Raw genomic sequence first — 8,411 nt, 5'->3', positions numbered from 1 at the left:
TAGGGCACTGATACACACACAACCCTGTCTAATTACTTACGTGGATAAGAACTGTCATGCCTCGTAGGAAAGTTTTGTTGAAAATTATTATTTGTATCGGAGGGGACGGAGTCCCAAAATAGCATCCTTTTTACCTATAGGTCCAAAATGATTGCCACTTTTCTTCTCACATTACTTTCCTGCATATGCTTCCGTTTTCCAACGCCAAACCCGCCACTGCCAGATCGCAGTTTGAAAAAAATAACGTAATCTCAAATAGCCTACCTGGTTAAATAAAGGTGAAAAAAAAAGTTTCACATTTTTAAAAACTGGTGTGCATGGCCAAAGATCTCTATTTTCATATCAATAGACCGTAGCACCGGTTCCAATCCAATACCAACGCTGTTTATAAAACGCCAGGCTATGCACCGGTTCCAATCCAATACCAACGCTGTTTATAAAACGCCAGGCTATGCACCGGTTCCAATCCAATACCAACGCTGTTTATAAAAGGCCAGGCTATGCACCGGTTCCAATCCAATACCAACACTGTTTATAAAACGCCAGGCTATGCACCGGTTCCAATCCAATACCAACGCTGTTTATAAAACGCCAGGCTATGCACCGGTTCCAATCCAATACCAACGCTGTTTATAAAAGGCCAGGCTATGCACCGGTTCCAATCCAATACCAACACTGTTTATAAAACGCCAGGCTATGCACCGGTTCCAATCCAATACCAACGCTGTTTATAAAACGCCAGGCTATGCACCGGTTCCAATCCAATACCAACGCTGTTTATAAAACGCCAGGCTATGCACCGGTTCCAATCCAATACCAACGCTGTTTATATTACGCCAGGCTATGCACCGGTTCCAATCCAATACCAACGCTGTTTATAAAACGCCAGGCTATGCACCGGTTCCAATCCAATACCAACGCTGTTTATAAAACGCCAGGCTATGCACCGGTTCCAATCCAATACCAACGCTGTTTATAAAACGCCAGGCTATGCACCGGTTCCAATCCAATACCAACGCTGTTTATAAAACGCCAGGCTATGCACCGGTTCCAATCCAATACCAACGCTGTTTATAAAACGCCAGGCTATGCACCGGTTCCAATCCAATACCAACGCTGTTTATAAAACGCCAGGCTATGCACCGGTTCCAATCCAATACCAACGCTGTTTATAAAACGCCAGGCTATGCACCGGTTCCAATCCAATACCAACACTGTTTATAAAACGCCAGGCTATGCACCGGTTCCAATCCAATACCAACGCTGTTTATAAAACGCCAAGCTATGCAGCGGTTCCAATCCAATACCAACGCTGTTTATAAAACGCCAAGCTATGCAGCGGTTCCAATCCAATACCAACGCTGTTTATAAAACGCCAGGCTATGCACCGGTTCCAATCCAATACCAACGCTGTTTATAAAACGTCAGGCGGAGGGAGCTACGGTCAGATGACATAAAAATAGAGCTGTCATCGAATAACGGAAGCAGTTTGCACAAAAGTACCTCACGCCTACTGTAAAATATGGTGATGGTGATTGGATATTATGGGGCTCTTGTTAAAGGTCAACTGCATCATGAACTTTACCAAGTATAAGAACATTTTAGGCCACAACCTGGTTTCCTCAGCCATGCGGTTGAAAGTTGGCCACAAGTTGATCTTTCAGAAAGACATGAACCCCAAGCACTAATCAAAATCCACAAAAGAAATTGATAGATTGATTAAAAAAATCTACATTTTTGCAAATGGCCATCTCAGTCCTCTGAAAACCTTTTTTGAATTGATGAGGGCAGTCTGTAAAGCGCAGACGAAGGATATCAAGGCTCTGTAAAGATTCTGTATGGAGGAACGATCTAAGATCTCTCCCAATGTGTTCTAGAATCTCATAAAACATTTGAGTGAAAGGCTCAGTGTCGTTATCGTAGCAAGGGCAATGTGCTGGAGTACTGAAGACAAGGGTGGCAATAATTTGGATCTCTTAATCTTTTTTTTTTTAGATTGTTTCTGTATTATGTATTATTTATTTTTGTTCATCTTTATCAAAGGTCCAATCATTTTGGACTTGACTTTATATTGTGGACTACTTTTGAGTAGAGCCCTACCAGGAAAACGATAACGAGTCATTAGGACGTCCCCAGGACGTCACGAAATGGTTGCCTAAAGTCGCCAGGACGTTGTGTCATGGTCCCCTGGAGGTTTTGTGTAGTTCCTGGTTGGTTCCTGGGACGTTCAGGGGACCTTCAGGGAACCATGAGATAGTATCTCAAGAACATCCACGGGGACAAACCGGGAACAAGAAAAAAAACTCCAGAAGACCATGACACAATGTCCCAAGAGCATTATGGGAACCTTTAGGCACCAGGACTATGATGGTCAAGCTTGAAACATGTAGATATTACAGACTGGGTCAGGCAGAGGATAATAATGTCAGTTAGAATGGAGACTGTTGCCTTAGGACCATCACGTAACGTTCTGAAGTCATTCTCAGAATGTCAGTTAGAATGGAGAATGTTGCCTTAGGACCATCACATAACATTCTGAAGTCGTTCTCAGAATGTCAGTCAGAATGGAGAATGTTGCCTTAGGACCATCACGTAACGTTCTGAAGTCATTCTCAGAATGTCAGTTAGAATGGAGAATGTTGCCTTAGGACCATCACATAACATTCTGAAGTCGTTCTCAGAATGTCAGTCAGAATGGAGAATGTTGCCTTAGGACCATCACGTAACGTTCTGAAGTCGTTCTCAGAATGGAGAATGTTGCCTTAGGACCATCACGTAACATTCTGAAGTCGTTCTCAGAATGGAGAATGTTGCCTTAGGACCATCACATAACGTTCTGAAGTCGTTCTCAGAATGTCAGTGTGATAATGTTGCACCAAAACCCTTATAAGGGACCTAATGGGAAATTCCCTGAACGTCCTCAGGACGTCCCCTGGTAGCTGGGTACGGGTCTATCAAGGTTAACAGGGAACCGTTTGGGACTCAGCCCAAAGTTTAGGCGTTGCTGCATAGCGTTCCTTTCGCCTGAGTGAAGCATGAATCACCCTTAGCGGCTGGAGGCAACGGTCTCCCTCCACAGCACTCTGACTGTCTCTTATGCTTATCACAACTGGGACATGGATGGCTAGACCACTGTAGGACAGAAAATATATTTTTTCTCCGTATTTGTAATCGTTGAATTGTCTGTCTAGAACTAGACACGCTCACTAGAGAGCATGAGACAACAAAAATATCATATTATAAGCCCGGTCCCAAGGTCCAGGAAAACTAAGGTATGGTTTGGTTTGGTAATAATGAAAATAGCGTCTTTAAAACCCTCGAGTCATATCCCGTGGCCCAGTGGAAATCTAATTAGCATCAAAAATTCCCATCAAAATTTGTCTGTTTAAGCAAGATATTTCAGATTTTTTAATGGGCTGCGCCTCAATCCACCGCATTCGCCAGTGGCGGCTTTCCGTGTCTGCGTATCTGCTTTCCGTGTCTGCGTATCTGCTTTCCGTGTCTGCGTATCTGCTTTCCGTGTCTGCGTATCTGCTTTCCGTGTCTGCGTATCTGCTTTCCGTGTCTGCGTATCTGCTTTCCGTGTCTCCGTATCTGCTTTCCGTGTCTGCGTATCTGCTTTCCGTGTCTGCGGTGGAAGGTGGCCGAGCTACAGCAATGTAGATGCAATGAGACGTCCCAAAAATTGGATCTGTAGCGTCCGAAACGTTAGGCCTCCATGGAAAGATGAGACTCTAACGAACAGGTACATGTCAGTGGTTTTGCTCTTCGACCCCCACAAGCATAACGGGGCGGTACCGCCGATCTGTCAACTGAAGTCGCTACTGCCGATTTGCCAACGTGTCTGTAGTGTCTGAACAGTTTGGGCTACACACTAATATGAAAGGTGAGACTGTTTTGCTCTAGGAAGCCCACAAGCATCATAAGACTCGCCTGAAGGCAGCTCGGAACCAGTTTAATAAATACATGGAAGTATATATGGAGGGAGTTTAATGCCTAAAAAAAGGTGTTAAAAATTTGTCAATTTCTGATATTTATTATGTGGTCTTTCTATAAATAAAGGACCAATGTGTGACATCAGGGTCAACGTTTCGAAATGGTTTGATGTACATTTAAAAATTATTTTCTTGTGTCTTCACATGTGTAGTTACAGGAGTAGATAGGCACATAACTCCACCTAGCAACAACAAAACATCTACATGTCACAATGAGACCATAACCCCTAGCAACAACAACACATCTACATGTCACACTGAGACCATAACTCCACCTAGCAACAACAAAACATCTACATGTCACAATGAGACCATAACTCCACCTAGCAACAACAACACATCTACATGTCACAATGAGACCATAACTCCACCTAGCAACAACAAAACATCTACATGTCACAATGATACCATAACCCCTAGCAACAACAACACATCTACATGTCACACTGAGACCATAACTCCTAGCAACAACAAAACATCAACATATCACAATGAGACCATAACCCCTAGCAACAACAACACATCACAATGAGACCATAACCCCTAGCAACAACAACACATCTACATGTCATAATGAGACCATAACCCCTAGCAACAACAACACATCTACATGTCATAATGAGACAATAACCCCTAGCAACAACAACACATCTACATGTCACAATGAGACCATAACCCCTAGCAACAACAACACATCTACATGTCACAATGAGACCATAACCCCTAGCAACAACAAACCATCTACATGTCACACTGAGGCCATAACCCCTAGCAACAACAACACATCTACATGTCACAATGAGACCATAACTCCACCTAGCAACAACAAAACATCTACATGTCACAATGAGACCATAACCCCTAGCAACAACAACACATCTACATGTCACAATGAGACCATAACCCCTAGCAACAACAACACATCTACATGTCACACTGAGGCCATAACCCCTAGCAACAACAACACATCTACATGTCACACTGAGACCATAACTCCACCTAGCAACAACAAAACATCTACATGTCACAATGAGACCATAACCCCTAGCAACAACAAAACATCTACATGTCACAATGAGACCATAACCCCTAGCAACAACAACACATCTACATGTCATAATGAGACCATAACTCCACCTAGCAACAACAAAACATCTACATGTCACAATGAGACCATAACTCCACCTAGCAACAACAAAACATCTACATGTCATAATGAGACCATAACTCCACCTAGCAACAACAAAACATCTACATGTCACAATGAGACCATAACTCCACCTAGCAACAACAAAACATCTACATGTCACAATGAGACCATAACCCCTAGCAACAACACATCTACATGTCACAATGAGACCATAACCCCTAGCAACAACAAAACATCTACATGTCATAATGAGACCATAACCCCTAGCAACAACAACACATCTACATGTCACAATGAGACCATAACCCCTAGCAACAACAAAACATCTACATGTCACAATGAGACCATAACTCCACCTAGCAACAACAAAACATCTACATGTCACAATGAGACCATAACTCCACCTAGCAACAACAACACATCTACATGTCACAATGAGACCATAACTCCACCTAGCAACAACAAAACATCTACATGTCACAATGAGACCATAACCCCTAGCAACAACAACACATCTACATGTCACAATGAGGCCATAACCCCTAGCAACAACAAAACATCTACATGTCATAATGAGACCATAACTCCACCTAGCAACAACAACACATCTACATGTCACAATGAGACCATAACTCCACCTAGCAACAACAACACATCTACATGTCACAATGAGACCATAACTCCACCTAGCAACAACAAAACATCTACATGTCACAATGAGACCATAACTCCACCTAGCAACAACAACACATCTACATGTCACAATGAGACCATAACTCCACCTAGCAACAACAACACATCTACATGTCACAATGAGACCATAACTCCACCTAGCAACAACAAAACATCTACATGTCACAATGAGACCATAACTCCACCTAGCAACAACAACACATCTACATGTCACAATGAGACCATAACCCCTAGCAACAACAACACATCTACATGTCACAATGAGACCATAACCCCTAGCAACAACAAAACATCTACATGTCACAATGAGACCATAACCCCTAGCAACAACAAAACATCTACATGTCATAATGAGACCATAACCCCTAGCAACAACAAAACATCTACATGTCATAATGAGACCATAACTCCACCTAGCAACAACAAAACATCTACATGTCACAATGAGACCATAACTCCACCTAGCAACAACAAAACATCTACATGTCACAATGAGACCATAACCCCTAGCAACAACAACACATCTACATGTCATAATGAGACCATAACCCCTAGCAACAACAACACATCTACATGTCACAATGAGACCATAACCCCTAGCAACAACAACACATCTACATGTCACAATGAGACCATAACCCCTAGGAACAACAAACCATCTACATGTCACACTGAGGCCATAACCCCTAGCAACAACAACACATCTACATGTCACAATGAGACCATAACTCCACCTAGCAACAACAAAACATCTACATGTCACAATGAGACCATAACCCCTAGCAACAACAAAACATCTACATGTCACAATGAGACCATAACCCCTAGCAACAACAAAACATCTACATGTCATAATGAGACCATAACTCCACCTAGCAACAACAAAACATCTACATGTCACAATGAGACCATAACTCCACCTAGCAACAACACATCTACATGTCACAATGAGACCATAACCCCTAGCAACAACACATCTACATGTCACAATGAGACCATAACCCCTAGCAACAACACATCTACATGTCACAATGAGACCATAACCCCTAGCAACAACAAAACATCTACATGTCATAATGAGACCATAACCCCTAGCAACAACAACACATCTACATGTCACAATGAGACCATAACCCCTAGCAACAACAAAACATCTACATGTCACAATGAGACCATAACTCCACCTAGCAACAACAAAACATCTACATGTCATAATGAGACCATAACTCCACCTAGCAACAACAAAACATCTACATGTCACAATGAGACCATAACTCCACCTAGCAACAACAAAACATCTACATGTCACAATGAGACCATAACCCCTAGCAACAACACATCTACATGTCACAATGAGACCATAACCCCTAGCAACAACAAAACATCTACATGTCATAATGAGACCATAACCCCTAGCAACAACAACACATCTACATGTCACAATGAGACCATAACCCCTAGCAACAACAAAACATCTACATGTCATAATGAGACCATAACTCCACCTAGCAACAACAAAACATCTACATGTCACAATGAGACCATAACTCCACCTAGCAACAACAAAACATCTACATGTCACAATGAGACCATAACCCCTAGCAACAACAAAACATCTACATGTCACAATGAGACCATAACTCCACCTAGCAACAACAACACATCTACATGTCACAATGAGACCATAACCCCTAGCAACAACAACACATCTACATGTCACAATGAGACCATAACTCCACCTAGCAACAACAAAACATCTACATGTCACAATGAGACCATAACCCCTAGCAACAACAACACATCTACATGTCACAATGAGACCATAACCCCTAGCAACAACAAAACATCTACATGTCACAATGAGACCATAACCCCTAGCAACAACAAAACATCTACATGTCATAATGAGACCATAACCCCTAGCAACAACAAAACATCTACATGTCATAATGAGACCATAACTCCACCTAGCAACAACAAAACATCTACATGTCACAATGAGACCATAACTCCACCTAGCAACAACAAAACATCTACATGTCATAATGAGACCATAACCCCTAGCAACAACAAACCATCTACATGTCACAATTTTATTTTATTTATTTATTTTACCGTTATTTTACCAGGTAAGTTAACTGAGAACACGGTCTCATTTGCAGCAACGACCTGGGGAATAGTTACAGGGGAGAGGAGGGGGATGAATGAGCCAATTGGAAAGTGGGGATTATTAGGTGACCATGATGGTTTGAGGGCCAGATTGGGAATTTAGCCAGGACACCGGGGTTAACACCCCTACTCTTACGATAAGTGCCATGGGATCTTTAATGACCTCAAAGAGTCAGGACACCCGTTTAACGTTCCATCCGAAAGACGGCACCCTACACAGGGCAGTGTCCCCAATCACTGCCCTGGGGCATTGGGATATTTTTTAGACCAGAGGAAAGAGTGCCTCCTACTGGCCCTCCAACACCACTTCCAGCAGCATCTGGTCTCCCATCCAGGGCCTGACCAGGACCAACCCTGCTTAGCTTCAGAAGCAAGCCAGTAGTGGTATGCAGGGTGGTATGCTG

Source organism: Salvelinus fontinalis, chromosome 21, assembly GCF_029448725.1.
Source record: "Salvelinus fontinalis isolate EN_2023a chromosome 21, ASM2944872v1, whole genome shotgun sequence".
Lineage (NCBI taxonomy): Eukaryota > Metazoa > Chordata > Actinopteri > Salmoniformes > Salmonidae > Salvelinus > Salvelinus fontinalis.
This window is presented reverse-complemented; position numbering follows the sequence as displayed.